Source organism: Dermacentor albipictus, chromosome 6, assembly GCF_038994185.2.
Source record: "Dermacentor albipictus isolate Rhodes 1998 colony chromosome 6, USDA_Dalb.pri_finalv2, whole genome shotgun sequence".
NCBI classification, from domain to species: Eukaryota; Metazoa; Arthropoda; class Arachnida; order Ixodida; family Ixodidae; genus Dermacentor; species Dermacentor albipictus.
Window position 1 is genome coordinate 103,158,491 of NC_091826.1, and position 24,533 is coordinate 103,183,023.

Consider the following 24,533-nt stretch of genomic DNA (forward strand, 5'->3'; position numbering starts at 1 on the left):
AAGTCCACAATTGTTCGAGATTATCATCCCGACTGATCAGGGAAGATGAGAAGGTGTTTCTGATAGCTAATAGAACAACCCCTCCTCTCCGGTTGCTCCGATCATGGCGATGCAGAACATAGCCGGAATTAGGAGGGAAAATTTCGCTATCTCTTACGTCTCTGTTTAGCCACGTTTCAGTTAGTACTATGATGTCGGCATCGATGTCGTGAGTGAAGCTGCGAAGTTGTTCTCGTTTGGGTAGCAAACTGCGCATGTTAGTGAAGGCTATGTTAAGGAGAGGTAAAGATGAGGTACGATTGCGGGATGAGGTTGAAGTGATAGGCTTCGTTGTCCGTCATTGCACGTTTTCGTGTCTTGTTATTTGGGATGTGCTGTTTCCATGCGCCTTTATGAATGGACTCGTAGTCTCAATCACTGTCAGAACTAGGGTCGTAGTGATAGCGCTTATTGTTGACGAGCAACTTGCCTACGTGCAGTTTGAACGCACATATTTGTGGTCGTATGAAACCTAACCATTAAGAACGTGCGATGGGAGTAGCAGGAGCGAAATCTTTACGTATAGCAAAGTTTGTTGCCTTTAGTTTCCGCCCACAGGCCAGAATGTATTCCTTTGACTTGAAATGAGTCAACTTGATAATTATCGGGCGCTTTCTTTCAGGACGGTATTTGCCTATGCGATGGGCACATTCAATAGCGCTTGGCTCTAGATGCATTTCCAGCTTGCTAGCGCAGAAATTTTTATTTTTTTCCCAGACTCTTTTTATGTTTCATTTTCGTTGTCTTCCAGTCCGAGGAAAAGCAAGTTATTACGGCGCATTCTGTTGTTTGTGTTAGTGCTCTCGGCTTTTAGCAGCACTATCTCTTTGATGACATCATTATGTCGAGTCGCAATTACTTCGTCCTGATGGTCGTTTTCTAGCACAGAAATACGCTTTGTAAGAGCAGCAATTGTGTTGCCTTTGAGAACGTTGGTTTCTCTGAGCTCATTTATATTTGTACCTATTTCTGAAATTATTTCTTTTAGTTCTTTGATCGTCTGTGAAAGGGAAGAAACTGTGTCTCTGTCGGGGCCTGGGTTAAGTTCAACATCTCCGGAGAGCAAGAGGATTAGATCGGACCGAAACGCAAAGGCAACAGCTTCATTGTACAGACGCACAATTCTACACCATTTCAAGTCGCAGGGGCACGACACCGCGAAGACAACAATTGTCGCTACGAAATTCCTTAGTATTTTGTAAGTGATTAACCTGGAAGGTTAGGAAAGCGATGAGCATCCTGCGTGCAACGGTGTCGTGCCCCAGCTGATAAGCTTTGCCACGCCGCTTCAATGCGGCTTGGCTTGACCATGTAACTGGTGACGTCGCCTTCGTAGGGTGTTGCCAGGTGAAAGAAGCTTCTGCTGCTAAAACTGGACTCGTCTTCACGGCTTCGGTGACGAGACGCGGGCGGGTAGCCGATGGTTGTGGTGGCTTCAGGGAAGGCGATCCGGTTTGCAGAAGGGGTTCCGGGGTACGGCACGTACCAGCACGAAACCAGTACGGCAGCATCTGGAAGGTTAGGAAAGCGATGAGCATCCTGCGTGCAGCGGTGTCGTGCCCCAGCTGATCAGCTTTGCCACGCCGAATAAATACGGCTTGGCTTGACCATGTGACTGGTGACGTCGCCTTCGTAGGGTGTTGCCAGGTGAAAGAAGCTTCTGCCGCTAAACCTGGACTCGTCTTCATGGCTTCGGTGACGAGAGGCGGGCGGGTAGCCCAGGGTTGTGGTGGCTTCAGGGAAGGCGATCCGGTTTGCTGAAGGGGTTCCGGGGTACGGCACGTACCAGCACAAAACCAGTACGGCAGCATCTGGAAGGTTAGGAAAGCGATGAGCATCCTGCGTGCAACGGTGTATGTGTCCTTTTTGATAAATAATCTTGTGAGCTAAGTAAAACTCCCGATTTGTAGATAACGTCAACATCACACTCTTGCAAAAAAATGGGACCTGTGAAGGAAGCAGTGATATCCTTGTTTTGCGTGCAAAATCGACCAAGATGCATGGTGGTAAATATTACGTTGAAATCTGGCAAATAAAGTACGGTTGCAAATCCTTTAATGTTCATTGAAATGCTCGAGCTTGCTGCATCGTAGAGGAATAATTTAGCTCTGCAGGTTTGAATGACCTCCTCAGGTGCAACACAGCACGGTATTGTTCCTATTCATTCTTTAGTAGCAGAAGAGGACCTAAACCAAGACGAAAGGCATCTATGTTCTATAATGTGTTTATCGGCTCTAGCCCCTTCTAAACACCTCTTTCGTTAGAACAGTGAGCGCTCGGCTACATTATCACCGATAGCTGTTAAAAAGCACTGTGGAAAGTACTCCTCCCTCTTGTTTGTGCAGGTTTTTAGCTCAGACATCTGATCACGAGATGGCATGTCTGTATTATAAGCAGCTGTGTGCATAATTAGCCCGCTAGTGCGAAGTTTTGTGTGATGCAAATGCAGAAGAGGATTCTCCTTATAGATTTGGCATTCCGCAATATATTTAAATGGACAAACTGGATTGTTAACGCATACATCTGCTGGAGCTATAGACATGCTTTTTAAAGGAGAGAGCAGGCACAGCACGGAAACACAACATGCAGTAAGGGGGCACGTGCACTGCACGTTCCTTCTAATGTTGCAAAACTTGGTCATGGTGGTATGGAATCTTCGAAAACGAAACTATCAAACACGTTTCTTGCGTGCCTCTTTACCCTGTACTAATTATTTTGCCCTTCACTAGCTCTGTTTCACGAAATGCTCTACCAGACTGCCTGCGTCACCTCTTTCATGCGTTTTCCTTTCACACAAAAAAAGGAGTCCATCGGCGTCCTTTTATTCTCACTCACAGTGTAATAGGCTAGCTGGCCGAATGGCGGCATGGAGCGGCAGTGTCCCAACGCTGGTGCATGTTTTAGTCACTCTCCGACAGATGGCATGACGATGTCACAGGCTTACGGTTGCTGTGTTAGCGCCGCCCGCTCCTATCTCAACACGGCTCGGCGTTTCTTCTTCTGGTGTCAGGCGTTGTTGTGCCATTACCACAAGCCCGTATTCCGAATCTGCAAGATGCAGAATTTATCCTGCGAGCGCCCTAATTCTCCCTTCACAAGTCAAGATGCTGAGCCGTCAGGCAGCGGTGTCCTGCTGCGGGAGAAGCCTCGGCGAGCCGCATGTTTGGACGTGTCAGCGTGTGCCAGACAGCCCGGCGCCGCACCTCCCTTTGCCTGGAGGTCACCGCGCGCGCGAACTTTGAACAGGGTGGCCAGCGCGGTCGCTGGTTGGACCCCTCGGACGACCGTCGTGTGCTGACTTTGTATTGGGCCGTTTGAGTGACAATGGTTCCTCGGGGATTATAAAAGCAGCAACGCGCCACCTGAAAAACAGGATCCGCCGAACCACCGGGAGAGAGTGTCGCTCCCGACTGGGGTGAGATGTGTCACGCATTTTCGCCGGATGCCGTCGTGCGGGAACAGTCGCGTTTGTGTGAGCTCTCGGCCCCAGTGCCGATCCGATCTTGTCCTGTACAATGACCTGTATATAATGTATAAAATCCCTTTCGTTATTCTCATCGACGCCTGGCTCGGAGTCTTCGCTACCAACGCTCTGTCACGAAACGGGTGACGAGCGCTACGGGACCACAAAGTCGTAATAGTGGTGCAGCGGTGCAAAGTTCGTAACACTGGTGGCACCGGTTGGGTGTCGTAACACTGGTGGCAGCGGTGGGATGTTCGTAACACTGGATGGCAGCTACGGGATTGACCGGCATCAGCTACCTCGGCGCGGTGAGTTCCTGAAGTTTACCTCAAACACCAGACTTTCTCTGACACAGGTTATAGTAGCTCAGGGATTGATTTGGTGTTGCATTGTGTTTAACCTTGTGTGTTTCAAGCCTAGTAAGAGTGTTTTGAAAACCAGGGGATGCTGAGGGGGTAAACAGGGCAATGTGTGAAATACTTGCATATGTCTTACTAGTAGTGTTATAGTAGCGTACGGCAGGTATATTCAAAAAGGTTAAACAGCAGGAGGACAGTGTGAACGATGGAGAAGTACAAGGTGAAGGAACTTCTCGAAATTTGTGAGGAGTTGGGCATTGAGTTGGGCTCAACCAAAAGAAAGAATGCGATCCTTGAGGTCATGAGGACTGGGGACGTAACGGCTGAGGAAGCCGCAGAGGCCTTGGCGGGTATCAATGAACGTCGGGAAAGGGAGGAAAGGGGAGAACAGGAACGTCGCGAAGAGGAGAGGGAGCGACGTGAGCATGAGCTTAAAATGAAAGAGTTGGAGACCCGAAATAACTCGCTGGCGCCTAGTTTCACTTCTAATGTTCCAAGAATACGCGATCAACTTCCACCCTTTGTCGTCGGAGAGGATATGGCCACATACCTCGTGAAGTTTGAGCACGTGTGCGAACGGAATAGCATTGAGCGATCCCTCTGGGCACAGAATCTGTTAGCCTTGCTTCCTGGGGAGGCATCAGACGTAATAACTTGCTTATCGAAAGAGGCGTTTGAGAGCTACAGTGATGTGAAGGAAGCGCTACTGCGGAAGTACAAATTGTCGCCCGAAGCTTTCCGGCAGAGGTTCCGGTATGTAAAAAAGGGCAAGGAGTCGAATGTTGACTTCGCGTTTCGTCTAAAAGCCGACTTGGTGGAATGGCTGAAGGGCGAAGAGGTTTACGACGACCGCGACAAAATTGTCGAATGCATCGCGTTGGAGCAGTTCTACCGTTGCATTGATGAGGATGTCCGGCTCTGGCTGCAAGATAGGCTAAACGAGGTTAAGCTAAACAAGGCAGCAGAGTTAGCGGAAGAGTATTACACCCGCCGCAGCTTGCACAGCAAGGCAGTGCGCGTAGAAAAAGCTGATAGAAGAGATGGGTTTTACGGGAAGCCCGATAAACGGAAATGTTACAATTGCAAAATCAAGGGCACATCGCTGCGAACTGCCCAGAGAAAATTGCTTTTGCAACAAAACAGCGAAATGATACGACGCGTTTTTTTTTGAAAAACGGAAACCGTTAACCTGCTACAATTGCAAAAAGCAAGGGCACATCGCTGCAAGCTGCCCAGAGAGAATTGCTTTTGCAACGATACAGGAAACTCGCAAAAACATACGTCTATTGGAGCCCTATGTGCAGGAAATTAAGGTAAACGGCAAGAAGTGCCGAGCACTGCGGGACTCTGCAGCAACTATGGACGTTGTTCACCCGTCTTTCGTCTCCTCGAGTGATTTTACTGGAGAGTGCGTTAGGATACGGCAAGTGGCCGAGAAGGAGAGTGTGTTTACCGATCGCAACGGTTATCATTGAAGGAGAGTTTGGGAAACTTAACACCGAAGCCGCTGTGTCAGCCGCCCTCCCGGAGCAATTTTCCTACCTCTTCTCAAATAACTCGGAGCAGCTGCTGAGGGATCAGGGCAAATCATTCTTTGCCGACGTGGCGTACATGGCCCCCACGCGATCCAAAGCGCGCCCGCTGTCGAGGGAACTTGACTTAGCGTCGGTGAGCGAAAGGCGGTGCGGCACACGGACCGATCACGGTAACATGAGTGGCGAGCAGTCGCGGGAGAGGCAGAGCTCGGAGGCTGGCCTAGACGAGCGGGTGCTGGAAGTGAGTGGGAGTGACGCGTGCAGTGCTAGCCGCGATATAGACGCGACGCCGCAATTAGGCGACGCGGGCTCCACACTCGCTCCGGTTTCCGCCAGCTGGCAGGAGCAGGCTGCAGTTGAAAGGGAAACTCGGATTCGCGAGCAACAGGAAGATTGTTCACTAGCCGATCTGAGGAAGAGCGTCAAACGGGGAGTGAAAAAAAAGGGGGTTTCATTTGGCAAAGAATCTGGCTTATCGTACCGCCGCTACACGGATAAGCAGGGTCGCAAATATAAGCAGCTTCGGATTCCGCGAAAATATCGCCGGGAAAAATGAATGACCTCATTTGCTTCCTCAGAAGTATGGTTTCGGTCCAAAGCGATTTCAAGGGGACCATTCTATTTGTCATTATTATTGCTGATTATTAATTGTTTCTATTTTGGTGTGTTGTTAATTTGAAAACTGATTGTTTGAGCCTTGTGTGCTAGATCGTACACCTGCCTCTTGTTGCAGCGGGGGCAAAAGGGGATAGCGATTTAGTTAGGTTGATTTGAATTATGGCTTTGTCTGGTGTTTGACGGGAGACAGAGGGCACTTGTTCGTGTTGGGTGTTGCCTTTTGCCGGTCGGTTTTGCAAGCTGCAGAACGACCAAGCGGGACCAGTGGCGAGAAGCAAGGTCTTAGGAACGACCCGAGCGGAGCTGGTCAAGGTGCCTTGGCGACGACGCGGTGAGCACAACTCCTGTCCTGGCGAGTCGGACCTGGGCACGTGAAGTTACCTGGCGTCCCGACACTGGACGTGAACTTGGACGAGCCTGACGAACGTGCGCGCCTGGCATCCGAGCCACGTGGAGGCAGCTCGTCTTCCCGGCGCCTTATCTGAGGGCGGGGATGCTGTTGTGCCATTACCACAAGCCCGGATTCCGAATCTGCAAGATGCAGAATTTATCCTGCGAGCGCCCTAATTCTCCCTTCACAAGTCAAGATGCTGAGCCGTCAGGCAGCGGTGTCCTGCTGCGGGAGAAGCCTCGGCGAGCCGCATGTTTGGACGTGTCAGCGTGTGCCAGACAGCCCGGCGCCGCACCTCCCTTTGCCTGGAGGTCACCGCGCGCGCGAACTTTGAACCGGGTGGCCAGCGCGGTCGCTGGTTGGACCCCTCGGACGACCGTCGTGTGCTGACTTTGTATTGGGCCGTTTGAGTGACAATGGTTCCTTGGGGATTATAAAAGCAGCAACGCGCCACCTGAAAAACAGGATCCGCCGACCCACCGGGAGAGAGTGTCGCTCCCGACTGGGGTGAGATGTGTCACGCATTTTCGCCGGACGCCGTCGTGCGGGAACAGTCGCGTTTGTGTGAGCTCTCGGCCCCAGTGCCGATCCGATCTTGTCCTGTACAATGATCTGTATATAATGTATAAAATCCCTTTCGTTATTCTCATCGACGCCTGGCTCGGAGTCTTCGCTACCAACGCTCTGTCACGAAACGGGTGACGAGCGCTACGGGACCACAAAGTCGTAATAGTGGTGCAGCGGTGCAAAGTTCGTAACACTGGTGGCACCGGTTGGGTGTCGTAACAGCGTGCACATGCGATTGTGATGGGCAGGAAACATTTTGTTCCCCACTCCAGAACGGGTTACAAAGGCTGTACAGTGAAATTGACCTTTGGCGTCGAGCTATCCCAAGAAAGGATCGAGTCCTTCTGCCGAATGATCTCGTCGGAGAAAAGCACTTGGAGCCTCATCTTGTGTCCAAGACCTGGACAGCGCACTACAAAAGGCACGCCTTGGTGAGTGTTCCGCAAGAGGCATCACTGGCGACGATGGTGCTCCCACAAGATTTCCCGACTGCCCGGCTTACCTATCGAAAACGGTGAAAACAAGGAAGCGCCTGGCGGTAACACAACCGCGGTCGCAGTCGAACAGACGATGCGCTGCATCAAAAGATCATAACGAGTGAGAAGCCTCTTGTAGCAATGACAGTGGTGGCATGAACGGAAGCTCTTTTGAAGCGTTGCCGAGTGCACCGGAGCACGACATGGATGCGTTTGAACAGCAAACGTCATAAAATACATCAGTCTGCTGGGTCTAGCTTCTCCCTAAAATCTGCATACGCTCGGATTCGCAAGCTTGTTCGGCGATTTACCACGATTTTTCCTTCCGTCAAACTCATGGGGATACCACCTGCTCGGCTTTGGAGAAGTAAAAAGAGTTGTCTTCTCCCAGCTGGAGAGCGTCAAAAAATCTCACAGCCGTTTACTGTCAGATGCATGCCTATCGCCAATGAGCCCCGCATCTTCCTTGGTAACCACTAAAATTGTTGAAATTCATGAAGATATCCTGGCAAACAACCGTTATGCGCAGGTCAGTTTCAAAGGCAGATGTGCCGTATGAAAGTACTTTTAACAACTATGGATGACGTTAACGCTATCCTTGAGCATGTTGATAAGACGAAACTGTGCAATGGTGGACCGAGCAAAAAAGTGGGCATATCTCGACAACAACCAGAGATGGCGGCACAAGAGATGCTCTATTGTTGTTGACCCTAGTGGCTCGAACTTACTACAGTGAAAGCTCGTTAATTCCAACTTCAATAATTCGAATTTATGGATAATTCGAACTGTACGATTTGGTCCGGCCGAGCTCCACAAAAGTCTATGTATAAAAAAGTCCGTTAATTCGAACGCGAGAAGGTTCCATCATGGATAATTCGAACTACGCTCGCCTGGCACACGGCCAGAGAAACGCGCCTACTGCCTACACACAAGGCTGTATTGCCTCCGAAACGGAAAGAACGGCGAGAGAAGGCAAAATCGGAAAAAAATCTAACCGATCGCAGGGTCAGCCAGAAGGCAGCGGCGGCTGCCGCCTCTCCGTTCTACGTAACCTCAGAGACTTCTTGACCGTTGCGAATCTCGGAGGCTTCGCAAATCTTGTACAGCTGCTAATGTTGTGCGGAGATGGCATGGCAAGCTCCAAAACACAGCGAATCAAGTACGTCGCAGCCGCACTTGCAATCAAGAACAAACGAATCAGGGCCTTCGCCACCTTCACATGTTCAGCGTCTTTGTCTCAGCAGTCTTCATCGGTTGTACACCTCTGTTTTCAGCTTAGGAGGTATCTGCCGTCGCGATTCATTGTGGTGGTGTTAGGCCTCGGCTAACGTTCGTTTCGGTGGACATCAGTGGTGTGGCACAGTCGGACCCAGAGCTTCGACTTGAAGACCATCACTTTCTGACACGCCAAATTTCTGACATGCCCTACTGCTTCCAAATCGCAGTGTACTGTTGCCCTCCTTCACTTTCGTTAGTTCGAAATTTCGTTAATTCGAACTGAAGCGGCTTCCCCTTGCGGTTCCAATTAACGAGCTTTTACTGTAGTATGTCACAAATGTTCTGGCCTTTCAAGCGTCCTGCGAATGCACCAAAAAAACAGATGAAAGAATGTGCAGGGATAGGCCTTCAGGTACGCGTCAGTTGACTTCATACCAGAGCAAGGACAAAGTTGCAGCACTGCGTCGGTCAAATTATGCTCTGAAAAGGTCCAAAAATCGTCTGCTGAAGAGCTTTAAAAAATGTCGATGGAGCTTGCAGAAGGTCATATCCACACGCAAAAAAATGTCAAAAAAAGAACTGAGTGAGAAATTACACACAATAGATCTCCCTAGTGCTCGGCTGACTGCGATAAAGGAGTATGTAGCAGCAGCGAGGTTGCCGAACGAAAAAAGCAGCAGTAAGCGGAGGATTGGCTTCTGATGTGCTTGCTGTTGCACATACGTAGCCGATCTGCATACTCGTTCCTACGAGGTAATGAGGTGCTCCCACTTCCTTGCGTTACGACAGTGTGCAAGTACCTGTGCATCATAAGAGTCAGGTGTGGCTTTTACAAGAGGTTTTTCACAGCCCTTGAGAAGAAGATGCCCACTAAAGACAATTTTAAACGCCATGGAATGCTTGTTTTCAACGATATGCGCATTCGAAAGGAAATTCGAGTTCGTTCGAAGACGATGACATACAGTGGCTTCACTGATTATGGAGATTCTTCAGCGGCCCGCGACGACCTTGCTGACCACGGGCTTGTATTTCCCTTTGGGTCATTTGGTAACAACATTTGGCAACTCTCAGCCGATAGCAGTGTTTGCAATACTTTTGCTTGAATACGCGGAAGTCTTAGACGGCATGGTCGCCTGTGCTGGCGCAAATGTGAACCGTGCAATGAAGAAGGAGTTTGGTGTCACTGGAGCATTGCAACAGTCCCGGAACTACTTCAGTCATCCCATTGATGAGAAACGCAATGTATATATGTTTTCTGACGCACCCCATCTGATGAAATGCGTTCGAAACCGTTTACTTTCACAGAAAGTGTTGTGCGTAAATGGCGATTGTGTTCGCTGGGTACATTTTGGCAGGCTGTTTATGGGGGACTCTAAACAGCCGGAAAATTTGCATGTTTGCCTCAAAATAGCTCTGTTCCACATCAACCCTTCAACGACCGAAAAATGCGGTTGAAGCTGGCCACTCAGTTGTTCAGCCGGAGTGTAGCGAAAGGCTTGCAGTTCTACTCGAAGTGAGGCACAAAAGGGCTCGAAAATGTCAAGGGAACAGCAGAATTCACCCGACGGTTTATCAATCTTTTTGATGCTCTCACCCGAAACCATCCAAAGGAAAGCATCACTGTTGGCAGCAGAGATTTGAGGGTCCTGGCCTCGTAGTTGCATTGCTCAAATAAAATGGAAAAAGGAAAAACCTCAAGAGCAAGTTGCCTATCCGAGCAAACCGCTGAGGGCCTTCGTGTGACTATTTTGTCCACACTGGAACTATAAAGATACCTGCTAAAGGAGTGCGGTTTCAAATGTGTTTTAACAGGAAAACTTAACCAAGGCATGTTGCTACGCTTCTTTGGGATTATCAGACAGGCTGGTGGCCAAAATGACCACACATCTGTGCCCGCATTTCTGCAGCTTTACAACATGGTATCAGTTTACAGTTATATTAAATCCCCTAAATTCGGAAACTCACGTTGAAAATGAATCGCGGCAAGGTGCACCTGTACTTACACTCAAAAATTTTTATATGTGCTTTTGAGGACAGTGTCAAGTCAAAAGAACACCTGAAGAAACTCAAAGAGAAGCTAAACGGCCTAGTTGCTGCTGAAGAGGAAGAAGACCACGTGTTCGATAACTTGCATGAAGCACCGGAGCTGCAGATTGCATAATTTTTTATTCAGCTGGTTTTATATGCCGCAAGTACTTGAAAAGCACAACGTGCGCAAAATGCCGTGAAGGATTATTGGAACAAAGAGCACTTCGTCATCAGCCAGAAAGCAGCCTTGTTCTGTGTAAAACCTGGGGAGGCCTTTTGCACCCAAAGCGATGTCTTTTTCTGTTGCTTCATGCAAAGGAGAAGGAATTCCACAAGCATGCGGCTCTCAGAAATGCCGATGAATTAACATTGGACCACATGCTTGGTAAGTACAAGTTTCAGTTCTTCTGTGCCAATTACAAAAAGAAGTTATTGCTGGCGTGCTACACACATATGTAGCCATGTGAATGAGGCAGTTCTGCAAACACAAATCTGACGCAAAAAATAAGTCGCAGGAGCTGCAAAAGCTGTTGAAGCTTCAGTAAGTGAAAACTCTACGTTTAATTTGCTCAAATAAATGATGGGCGCCATGAACTTCCTCGTGTGTGCGCAATGTGTGCCAGTGTCCACTTGGTTTATGGAACGTAAACGCTTGTACGAATATTTCGTTTATGGCATGCTCTCCGTATTTGTCAAATAAATGTCAATCTTCACAAAACATTACTGCTTTTGCGTCCCTGGCTTTTAAATGACAGTCGTCCATATGATTGACAAATTGGCAAATGCCGACAAGCAGAGGCTAGTCCGTCCTGTACACTAACATCACAACCACCTCTACCAGAACCCTAAACTTCGGTTATTAAAAAATGCGGCCTTCGAATAGCCACACTGGAAACCTGTTTTGCAGCGCATTACAATTTAACTGCGAGCTTATCGAGGTTACCGTACACGTAAAACTAGTTTTCGCGGGGAGATTTTCGCATCTCATCATGGTAAGTTCTGTTGGTGAGGTAGGTATTGTAGCCGACTACTGTTGCGCTGGCCTCATTGTGCCATGCGCCTATACCGGCATGGAAGAGAGCGTGCACTACATGGCTATCGGAGCACGCTTAGTCTCGTTAAACGTATGCTTCGTTCAATCCAAACAAGTTTCCGTGTCAAGCTGGAATAACATACGAAGAACGTTTTATGACGCTTTTCACATCCGTAATAAGTCTCGCCCTGCTTTTCTGCTTTAAAAATAAGACCCTTGTGTCTGTGGCGCCATCTGCCGAGCGCTACGCAATACAAGCACAACCTATTTTTCCGCCTGGACGGCCTTCGTTCAGCCACCTAGCCTATTCTTACGGTGTTCTCACTGAACGTGTATGCAGGCTAAGATCAAATGTTCAGAACGCATATCCTTGTGCACAATAAAGAAATATCATTTCAAGGTCTCATTAAAAAGGTTATACATACGTGGCCGGAAAAATGTTCGAAATGTAATATTTTGGGGTGACGTTTTCTGCTGTGCATTATACAAATTTCATACAAATTACTCCTGAACATGTAACTCACCTTGGAAGGCTAGCAGCGCGCTGCAGCGAGCTAGCAGCCAGTTGCGGCGGTTCTGTGTTTCATGGATGATCTGCCCTGGCACCGGCTGGTTCGTCTGCAGCACATTGCAGAGCCGGCGTTCTTGTCGTCGCGACTTTCTTATTGCTCGCATGCACCTTGCGAGGAGCTTGTCGATGCCATCCTCTGCAAAAAAAAAAAGTCAACTAAGGGTTACCATTGCTCTCCTCAAATAACCGGAAAGGAAAAATGCAACTCTGTTACATACGGAAGTCTGAACCTCATATAGAAACTGGTCGCGCAATTTCTATTGTCAAATTATCAGCCCTGCCAGCACATTTCCCTGGGAACCACCACATACGTACACCTGCCCATAATTTCGTTCCACGTTTCTGTGACAAAATAACACCTGATAACATCGCACTTTTTCTCGAATAACATTTGTGTGCGCATATCATAAGAAGCCAGCAAACACTGACACCAAGGACATCACAGGGAAAATGACTAGTGCTTAATAAATAAATTAAAGAAACGATAAATTATAGGAAATGAAGATGGATAAAAAATCTAGTTGCTGCAGGTGGGGGACGATCCTACAACCTTCGCATTTCGCGTGCGATGCTCTACGAATTGAACTACCGCGGCGTTGTTTCCTCGTTCACTTTCTTGGGTATTTACTTATCCTTGTAGAACCCTGGGAGTGGACGTGGAACTTCCTTTCTGCCACAAGCATCACGGGAAGGCGATCTTTTTGACCAAAGGCAACCGGCCAATACGGCGCCGAGCCACATCTTTGCTTTTGTTGCTTCACAGCTGCTACTGCGCTTTGTCCACGCCAGAAACTCCAAATACCGGTGCAAATACAAATAGCGGCCGCACCCAACGTTGGTAGATTAGGTCAGTTGGATAAGTCTGCTTCGGAGGCGGCTCCAACTCGTCTATACCAACAGAGTTGGCGCTGGCGTCGCATTGGTATCGAGCCGCCGGCTGCCGGCGGGCACGTTCAGTGCTTTTCTTGGTGTTTGTCTAGGCTGTCTGTCGCCGGCGTGCACTCCGAAAAAGTTCCTTTGGTGCTATCGCTTATCTATAAATTGGAATATAGGTATGTGACTTGGAGATCACGTGTATTGTGTAGTAAGCCAAGTTTGACAAAGAGTCTGTGTGCTAACATGCAGCGCGCTGGGCTGCCAAAGTGGATATGCTTCTCAAGAGAAACCGTGCAGTCGGCAGCACTTAACGTGCCGAGGACTTTATAACTTTCTACTAGCACATCGGTAAAGGCAGCATTGTTAAGATTCCCCGTGGCAGGTGGACGCTTAAGGTGGGTGCAGAGTAACTTATTTTTCCAACATTCCTGCGCACCTATCGAAAGTAAAAGCACCAAAGCCCAGAAGAAAACCTTTGAAGCTAACAGCAACAGTAAATTGTGATGTTCGTAAGTCGGCAAGTGATGGCGACGTGATGTAAACATAAAAAACAGTAATGCTAAAGAAACTAAGGTCCCTTCCGATCTAGAGATGTGTTCAGAGGAATCATCTTCGTTCCCTGCATTCGAAGAGCACTCAAGTTGCCAGTTCTGGAGTGTCCAGCTCATGACTCTTCAAAGTTGACGAAGACAGTGGTATTGTTGTGATCGACAGGGCTTTGGTTATAAGGAAAGACTTCACTGTTGCACTCAGCTTATGCGGAAGGCTTGTTCCTCCGTGCGTCAACAACGAATATGGTTCAGGAGAACCGCTAAAATTCTTAAGCTTGAAGAAACTATCCGCATTTCTCACTTACGTTAGCAACCTAAAAGTGTGCACGGGCTGTCATTGTGCTTTATTGCCCTCCATTTCGGCAGCAACATCAGCTATCAAGACCCAGGACGGGTGGATGAGCACAAAATGCTTTAGGCTGTCTTAGGAAAGCTTGTGCCCACAGTGCAAGAGCACAAGAAAAATCTCCGAGCACGGGAAAAACGAAAAAACAAAAAGAAATCTGAGGAACGAACCAAGCCTCACCAAAGGGTACGTTTAACAAATAAAAACATAACTAAGAAAGAGTGATTAAGGCTACAATTTTAGGCGAGAAATCCATAAAAGAAATTCGGGCTTTTAAATGTGTCTTCCTCAAGGGCAACAGCTTGCTCTGCACGCGGTGTTGAAAGCTTCAAAAGCAAATCAACGAGAGGAAAGCGCTATAAAACCGACCGGTTGATGACTTGCCTCCCTCTTAAGATATCAAGCCCTGCTGCTTATACGCTGATGTCAAAGATGAATATTTTCCCACTACCTACGTGATCGCGCCTTAAACAAATTATCAATGGAATGCCTTGAGAGTTCGGTTTTAACAAGGTTTCGCTTAACAGCATTGGTGCACTTATGAAACAAATGGAGTAAGGTGCTGTGGAATCCTCATACTAGCGGAAATGAAAGTGCGCCAAGCTGTCACATTCAACAAGCAAACATATAAAGTAGATGACCAGAAATCTACAGCCATGGCAAATCATGCACTTGTGCTTACGTTTGTGCCTCCATTTCATTCGTGGGTACTACCAATCGCCAGCTTCGCTACAAAAAATGCATCTCCGGAAAGAGTCCTCGCAAGGATGGTTTTGAAAGCCGTCAAAGAGCTTCATAAACAAAATGCTACAGCTGTAGCCGTCATAAGCGATGGAGCAAGCACAAACAAGTGAATGCGATCAACATCTGGTGTGACAGGCAGCTCTCAAGCACATAAGCACAAAATTGAATATCACTATATTCCAGACAGCAGTCTATACTTCCTCTGTGGTGTGTCTCACATTGTGAAGTGCATAACAAATAATCTGCTTCGTCACAAGTACGGCATGGTAGGTATCCGCTTATTTATGTTAGCTTGTAACAAAATTATCGTGATCACAAAATATTAGCTCCACCTTTTCAATCATCTTTTTACTTTACAGAATGGTGAACATAAAATCAACTATGACCGTTACTGTATACTTCAGGAACTTAACAGCGAGCAGCAGCTCCGTGTAGTACCAAAACTGACAAGAGAGCATGTGAACCCCGACACTTTGAGAAAAATTAATGTGCGGCTGGGTGTTCAGGCAGGTGTAATTGCACACATTCTTGTTGCTCTTAAGTTATGGTGAAGTTCGTGCATGCGTAGCAGAAGATATCTAAAATGTTGCGTTCTTTGCAGCTTTCCAGCCAAAGCACTGACATTGGCCTAAACATGCACAGAAGAGTTCAACATCCCGGCCTTGAAAACTGTGATGCAACAGCGCAGTTCACATTTCTGGTAGAACGATCTCTTTGATGGCCTAAAAAGAAGCTGCCACGTTTTGGGATAGGGAGCTCATCAAAAGAAATTGAGGTACGCAAAAACAAGTCAGTTTCGCCACAAAGACTAAGCAGTAAATGCGACAGTAACAAGCTTTTTACAGGAAATATGCTATGAAAAGGGCAGTATTAATTATAGTAAACATATTTGGTGTGGCCTGCGTACACATGAAGAAACAGAGAGAACTCGTTGACCACAATAAGCCCCGGTTAGAACACTATTGTGATGATCCAAGCATGAAAATTGTTCAAACGCATGTGGTTTTCATGTTGTTATTTTCTCCACTACTGCAAGCGTGCGATAGTGCAGAAAGTAGTGCAAAACTAACTTCACTTTTTACTTCCTTGCGCGCTACTAATGAATGTTACATACTCGTTTAGTTTTAAGCTGGTTCAAGAATTCCTTCGACTTATAGATGTGACCGAGCAGAACCACATCAGAGTGGAAACTGTTACGTTTGCCTCACAAGTGACCATGGAGTCCCTCCGAGTGACACTGGCGTCTGTCTTGGATTTGATCACATACCTTCATTCCAAAGGAGCACACTATGTCCCGACAGGAAAACTCAACCAGTATGCCTTGGAAGTAGGAAATGCGGAAACTTTTTGAAAGGTTACATATGTCACATATGTCACATAGGGACGGAAGTGTTTGTAAATGTTTCAGGGAAACAGCCTTTATTTCACTTTTCTTTCTTTCAGAGATTCTTCGGAGTCACTAGATGCTTGGAAGGGGATGAAGATCACATGCCTATCATGAGCTCACACATATGCAGGCTTTTAAGTCTGCACACACCTATAAAGTTTTGCATCACTGGCGATGTCGTGGCAGAGCCAACTTTCATACCTGCTTCTGTTCAAGAAACCATGAAGGCAGGAATGAAAGAACGGCCGACAACACATGAACAGCTCTAAGCTGTGGTCAAGTTAAAGCTGTAGAAGCTACGGATTTCACCAAAGAGTGATTTGGCCACGGGAGACACTACGCCACATCATGGATACAGCATGCCAGGGGCACAAGATTGCGTTGGGTACGATTTGTGTGGCTATCTCGTACACACTTTTCCAAAACATGAGAGGTGTATTGCATACATCAATGAAATCCAGTCATCAGGTAAAGAGTGTCCAGAAGCTTTCCTAACAGGTGAGAGTTAAGGAAGGATGCCGTAAGCATCCTTCGTGGGATTTATTCAACAAGCTTAGAGGCGTTAAAAGCAAAATCTCTAATCTACTGCAAGAAACCAACCTCTGCGTGGACACCTGGGACATCCTGTATTCACTCCAAACCTACCGTATGCATGGAGTTGGATGCACTACTCACAACACTTACTGCAGAATTGTTGCAGTCCTACATTGCCTTACGTATGAGTTTCGCTGCAAATTACGCATGCAAACAGCTAACTGCTTCCTGAGCTATTGCTGTTGTGAGAAGGGGAAGTTGATGTGAAGTGTGAATTGACTGCATTGGTGAATGAACGCATCATTGGTATTTGAAGCTTTTTCTAAACAGAGCTGTCAGTATGTCGTGTATTGGACTGTGCTCTATTTTTTTATTACTTCCTCCACTTTACGTGTCTCCTTCGTAGCTGGTGGGAAACTTTTAATGAAAAGCCAAGATTAGTACGTACGGGAGGCATCTTCAGATGAACTGTGCCGTTAATGTTAAGTTCCCAGCAGTGAGGTGTGCTTACTGACTTGAAACACTGCACCATCGTGGCACTCAGTCGTATAAGACTAGTAGTGCGAATTTCGAATTTCCGTTGTTAGGCTCAAGTGGCACAATGGCTTCTAAATATATTCGCAAGCTTAATTTATATGATGGTTTAAACATGCATCTATGATAACTATAGGTACATGTGCGAGAATAGCGCAGACGCACCTAAGAATCGACCCATGAAAGAGCTACGAATGAGGCCACTCGAATGAAACACAAGTGATCCAATATTGTGCAGGGACTCTCGCAGCTCTCATATATGAGTAAGCGATATTCAATTAGGCCTTCTCTAGTGTCTTTACTGCAATTTCACTGATGCGAAAATGGCTTGCTTCCGCTGGTCAACATGGAGAAGTAGCAGATGACCCTCTGTCGCCAATCCGTTAGAGTTACTGCGTATGCTACCAAAGGTAGCAGAGTTGCGCGTACGTCCGCCATCTTGCCTGGGAAGCAACCAAATATATGCGGCGAAGCTGCACTCCGTTTTTGCAGGCGACGTGCCTACCGGATTGTCGATCGACCGCGAACGCTTTCGCCTCGCTTGTGGACCGCTTTCCCACCTAATCGCAAACAAAGCGAATCGAAACAGCCGACTGAATAAGATAGTCAAGGAAAAGGTGCTGCTCTTTTTTAGCCCGTGGCAAAAGATGCAGCGCAAATATTTTCAGTTGTTTTTGGACTAGCAGTCACCTGTGCACCTTCTCGGAACTTTTGACCTAATAACGTATGGGCACTAGCGCATCTAAATAGATTATGTATTCTATACACGCCGGTCAGATGCAGCATTCATGAACTTCGACGGTAACAATTAGATCGCACCGAACAGTCTTAGGGAATATGTTGATGTTATTTTTTGGAAAAGCTACTTATCAAGGTAGTATAAGGTTCGAAATAACATGGTGTACTAAAAAGTGGAAAAACGTTAGCAACTGAGGTAAACAATCAGATGCCTGAGAGTTTTTCCTTTGCTTGAATATTGCTTGGCACTAAGATTTTGTTTCAACAAAGATAAATACGCTACTAAGAGCAGTGCGGTGGTCTTTTAGCATGTAAAAAGTCACGAAAAGAACTGCGCCGCAACTACCTCTTTTTCTGGCAATGAAGCCAAAATGCGAATTTCCGAAAAAGAAACAGTGCGCGCGAACATTGATATATAGAGCTTTATCAATTTGTGCTCTTTTACAAAGTGAGCTGTACTAAATATAATGAGGCCTATGCACCGAAGCTCTCAACGCGTAGGTAGTCTAAAATATTACTGGTGAGTCAATGACCGACCATTAGTATATCGACTCTGGTACGCCATTAGATTTGCTGCAGAAACGTACCCACCTACCAGCAGGTACTGGATATAAGCCACATCTGCAAGTGTCACTCAATTATGTGCGTTTCACTGCAGGGAATAAAACGGAATCGACTGCAGGGATTCCAAAAGTAGCCTTCCGTGGGAGTGTAGGTAAGGTTTTTCTCTTACAAGATTGACATAGCTACAATATAGGTAATTATGCAAAGTACAGTTAGGCCATTACTGTATGTTAAATGATGACACTCATTCCTCTTGCCTTCTGCTTCACATAAGCAGTAGTAGACGAAATATCTTTACTTAGTAATATAACCCCTTTTATGTTCCGAAACAACCCAAGCAGTGCATTATTATGAAAATATGAGCTGCCTTTTTTATCGCAGTTCAGTGAATGCAGTGTGGTGCATGGGATCGAATAAAAAGTTTTCCCGCTTTCAGAGCGATTCGTGCAGTTGGGAGCAGGGCACTCGGTCATTATATCATTCCGATAGAATTGCGATCACACTGCGATGAACCAACAGCGAGATGCGCTGCGCACATTCTGTTGTTGCTCCACAGCTAGCCAGCACGCGAACAGCGAACGCCAAGATCAAACGGATTCGCTTTGAATTTGACTGGCGATAAACTTGTGTTAATCCAGTTCGCTGCAGCGGCGGCATCGCAAAATACAAAAAGTGGCCTCAGCATCTGCTTCTCCGCCATGCACGGTTGCTTGACTATCACATGATGACGTTCTGCCAATAGAGGCGCTAGCGGCTTGATAGAACAGATGCGCAACTCTGCTACCTTAGGTAGCATATACAGTAGTTCCAATCCTAACGCGACCGCAGCACCTCCTCAGCGCTTGAGACGGGAGGGGCCCGCTCTGTCGCCATGGCGACCCCGTGCGCTTACCGAATTTAAACATTACCTAAGCTTACCTAATCTAAACATCTAAACTGACCTAATCTAAAAACACTGGCCACTCCTCATGCGTTTTATCGAGCAGCCGTGGTCAGAGGTAAGCACAATCATGTTCAACAAATGGCCACGGGGAACCAGCGCTGGATAGGCGGCACGTCGAAAAGAGTGCGCTGCACGCCGCCCTGGCGACGAAACGCGGCATATTCCAGCCACACAACCAGAAGACACACACATACGCAGCCGTATGTTCCGTTCTCGCGCCGCTTCAAGTGGTGTTTTTGTAAAGAAGCTAGCGCCATCAAGTGATGAAATGACGAAAGAAGCTTTTTAAGCTTTATATATTTTTCACAGTGCGTCGCGGCGAGCACGTGTCTTTCTTTAACGGTTTCGTCGTGTATAGACAAGAACGGCACCGAAAGCGGCGCTGCTGCGCCGGCGTTGAGAGCGCCGCATGCGAAGCAAAATTCTATTAGCGGGTGGTACTCCTCTCCCATCTCTCGTTCGCGCCGCCTTGATTGCCTCCTGCACTGCGCGTATTTGGGCACGTTTCGTGCCGCGCGCGGTGTGTGCGCGTGGACATTTCCTTCGAAGGGCGGTGTACAGTCTGTTTCACATTTAGGGGAAAACTCGAAGAGCATTGCATCGCGATGCGGCGAGCGCTTGAGTCAGGCGGCGGCAGCAGCTCGCGCAGATGCTCGAGGGGCGGGATCTTAACGGCGTCGTCTGCTACGGCGGCGCGCGCTGGCCGCATTGTCGGGAAACGTTCTACTGTCAGGTGCAGGGCGCCGATCACATCGTTACTGCGTGAAATGAGCCGTTATTCTTTGCTAAGCGTTGCGCGACGCCCACTGATACGCCTGGAATGTAAGTTCATCGCTGCATGGCAGTCAGGCGACGTACTGATTCCATACATTCTTGACGGCCCGTTTCTGGAAGGCGACTATATATTCTAACGCGATAGGACGCCGATCCACACTGCTCGTGCTGTGCAAGAACTGCTAGAAGAGCGCGCAGTCACTCTCTTGGAGCGGCCCCCTCAATCTCCGGGCGCCAACATCATTTAAAATGTCTGGGGCTCGTTGAAAGTATCGCTGGCGCCACATCCCCTCGATCAGTCGCCCGAGGATAGGCTTCGATCCACCATCGTCAGCCACTGAGATGTGCTGCGAATGAACACATCCCTGATCAAGTCATTCTACACAACTGCCTTCCAGGATGAGCGCTGTCATCGCTGCCGCTGGGGACATGACGAGATACTAACTGAAGTTCTGAGCGTGACGTGTCCAATACCCCGCCGGTGGGCAGGGTCTGTCTGGTGTAGTAAATGATTGTCGAGAAAAATCACTTCCAGCTCATTGTCTTAACGTAAAACATTCCTTTATTCGTATCCGTTTGTTTCATCGTGTTCTACCCCCACATTTATCATTGTTGAGTGCTTTGTTTTCCTTTCGAGTCAAACAAAGACTGAGCACGTTGCGCGCACATCTTGGTGCGTCTTGTCGCTGCTTATTACGGTAGCACACAGAGTGAAGAAAAATACGTGCACACGCTCAGCACTCCGGCCTTTCGGAAGAACAAATGAACCTTGTCAAAAGAAGTTTGTGGAACTCCATTATCGCCAATGAAGGATCAGAGTGTGGCGACGCTCAACGCTTAGTAAAGAATATCAGCTCAGTTCTCGCAGTACAGATGAAATCGCTGCACTGCCCCTGACAGTACCACGCTTCCCGAAAATGCGGCCAGCGCGCGCCGCCGTAGCACACGACGCAGATCACGACAACGCCCCTCAAGCGTGTGCGCCTGCTCGAGCTGCTGCCGCCGTACGACTCCATTGCTTGCCGCATCGCGACGCAATACGTTCCGAATTTTCCCCTTAGTGTGAAACAAACTGCACACGCTATATTTGCCTTTAAGACGATCGGTACGCTTGACGATTATTTTTATGGCTGCAATGCGGCGAAAGGGCAGCGTCTGCTTAACCATGTAAGGGACGCTGAGCAGGTAATTGGAAACGACATCGTATGTGCCGCCGGAAAAATCGTCAGCACATACAATGCGGCACATACATACGGCACCTACGAGCTAAAGTCATTTTTGCAGTTTCTCACAATGTGTTTGCTACGAATCCGTGTTGTCTCTGATGGCGACAACGGACTTCCACCAACACTGTGCGGAAACAAAACAAAATACATCCCTGCATAGCACAAGTACGACATGCGCACACAACTTTAACTAGTGCGTCCCCTACAATATGGAATAGAGGCAGCAATGTAGACAGCTTGCCCATTTTTTAACATTGCTCAAGAGACGGAAGTTGAATGTATTAGTAATCATTCATGCTTCAGCAATGCCGGCGCGACCAAGACGCGGGTGTGTATCGTCCAGTAACCCGATCGATCGGTGCAGTGGTGAAGCGGGAATGAACTCCGGTCATGTTCAATGCATCATGCACATATTCAATTTCTTGGCACGCGTGAACTTCGGCCACTGCTAGCACATATGACAGACGTGGTTTCCATTCTTGGGCAGCGCACACACAAACGAAACACGAGAAAGAAGACAGGACAAGCGCTCGTCGAACAACTTAAAGGTTTTATATGAATAAAACGATTATGTACCGAGTAATTATTAAATTCATGTGGGTTATATATAAAAACCGTCATACACTCAGGAGCGATCAATGAACGAGTTCGCTTTGTTTGCCAGTTGTTTTCTTCGCTCGGCGCACCGCAGTAATTCATGTCTCTTCTGCTTTTATCGTACCATTTTCTTGTGAATCGGCAGAATTTCTCTGGTGGCATCAACCCTTTCGTGTTTACATTGATGTCGTGACAGTTAACAACACAATAATAATTTCCGGTCATCCGAAGAGGCGCCGTCGCAAACAAGAGACGTTTCGCGCGCAGCGCGAACTGAACGCGGGCGCGACCGCGAAGGGAAGCGGCGACGGAAACCTACACCCGTTGGAGATGAAATCGCTCCGCCAGGGGAGAAACGAGCGCTGGCTGTCTCGCGAATCTAGCAGTTATGGCTCCGGTCGTGCTGCGCTATGGTTTCGTAAGTATTAGTTGGCCTGAAGATATTCCATATTTCTCTGGCTAGACATAAAAAATTCTGATGTTACTTCGCCACCGCAGTCAATGGAGAAGAAAGCTTTATCGCATCAGCTGACTCGCGCAAGCAAAGGTTTGAGTGCTCCGCTGCTTGATCCGTAACAATCCTGGCTACATGTAGCACTAATTACATAAATTTGCCAGATGCATCTCAGCGCCGAGTCCTCATCCTTATGCGCATTTTTATAAACACATAGGAGGCTTAGTCGCGCGTGCGCCGGCACTATGCGCATACACTCGCATTACAAGGCAGCTTCCCTCCCACATAATTCTTGGCAATGAATGGATAATTTTTACCTTTCGGATCGTTCACTTGGGCGTAGGAAGGGGCTTGGCGGTGGCATTGCGAAGGAAAAAATGGTGCATATGCCGGATGGTGCATTCTATTGCTCATTTTGTTTCCAACGAAATACCGACTGCAGATTCTGCTGTTTGGTACTGTCTGCCATGGCTGACCGTCTTCACTATCGAATAAACCAAGGATACACGCGAAATTTGATTTAGAAACCAGCCCGACACCACTTGACAAGGCGACAAGACGGGAGCTTACTCCGCTCGCCTGACTGCTTGGATCCAACGCCGCCTCCGTTCTTGTTCGTAGTGTTCAGATGGAAAGACGCAGAAGGATACATCCTCTCTCATCCCGACTTAGTTGTGGCACTTGTATACGCAACAGTATCGTCGGCGCCCTTTTGTTTTCCTTCGACTTTAAGGGCACGCAACGCAATTTTCGTCCGCGGGGGAGGCTGCATTGTGCACGTTCAGACCGTCAGGGCGGCGCTGGAGGCGCCGTGAAAACTCCAGCGCTGGTTCCCCATAGCGGGCGAAAAAAATTGACCGCCCGCTGCTGCTAATAAAACAAGCCTAGTGGAGGCACTTAAAGGATGCTCGCATTAGTTTAGATATCTCCCGCTAGAGGCGGCCTAATAAGCGCAATTTTACCTTACAACCTTTCTCCTAGAATTGTAGAACCATTTTCATTACATAAAAAACAGTACAAAATTATCGTTGCTAAACATGTACTTGTATTGTACTCTTTATTAGTAAGTTTATTCTTCATTTTGTCACTGTAAATGTAAATAGCTTTCAGCATCATTGATTTTCCGCATGACCTCTGGCCTGGATTAAAACTTTTACCGGTATTTTCGAGTGCACGGTGGCACGGATTGATTCGTTCGTACGCTTAAAGTGGTTGCTTATTTGTTGCTAGAACTAGTTTATTGTGCTCCGATGTCTTGCATTATTTAAATTGGGGTGAACTGATGTGTTTTCAAGCGGACATATAAGCCTGAAAGCTAGGTTTCGGTTGTGAGCTATGCGTCAGCATCCAAACTGGAACCGTAGTATGCGACAGACGACAGCAGTACCAGTGAGTCGTTTAATATTGCTGCCTGAATACTTGTACAATTGTGCTAACATTATTTCAGGCGGAGATAACTAACTATATTCTGCATCACATATCTGCTGTCAGGCCTTTCTGTTGTTGTTACTGAAATAAACCTTTGGTTGCGAGCATTTGTGAGTCAGAGCTTACTTCTAACTATTATCTTCCTTTGTTGCCCTATTTGGTCACATCAAGGATATTTTGTACGACAGTGGGTGTCAGAAACGCCGCACATTCGCAGCAGGTGGTCCTTATACACACCAAATCTCGAAAAAAGATGTCGGAACTTGCGTCGCTTTTTTCACCTTGCTTCTGTGGGCATGGACGACTGAGTGGCTTATTTTTGTGTCCACTGACAACTTTTTTCTCTTGGTAAATTGAAGTGAATGTACTGAATTTAATGCATTAAAGAGTTGCACGGATGATAATTCAATAACATTTCATTGTTGTTGGTTCCAAGTTTTTGTGTGTGTTTAGTTTGGTTTACCTTAGGGCGCTTATTTTTCAATAGGGAACCGGTACATGACGTTCGTGGAAAAAAATATAAATATAAAGTCCGAATA

The 24,533-nt window shown here is 47.4% G+C and overlaps 1 protein-coding gene across 1 annotated transcript in view; it reads right to left on the bottom strand.

Moving 5' to 3' along the window:
- Positions 1 to 24,533, bottom strand: part of LOC139061313 (uncharacterized) — a 413,371-nt gene that overhangs the window by 16,079 nt on the left and 372,759 nt on the right. Inside the window, exon 11 of the transcript XR_011515359.1 lies at positions 12,252 to 12,434. The gene's annotated coding sequence lies outside the window, so the exon portion shown is untranslated. The remainder of the gene's footprint in view (positions 1 to 12,251; positions 12,435 to 24,533) is intronic.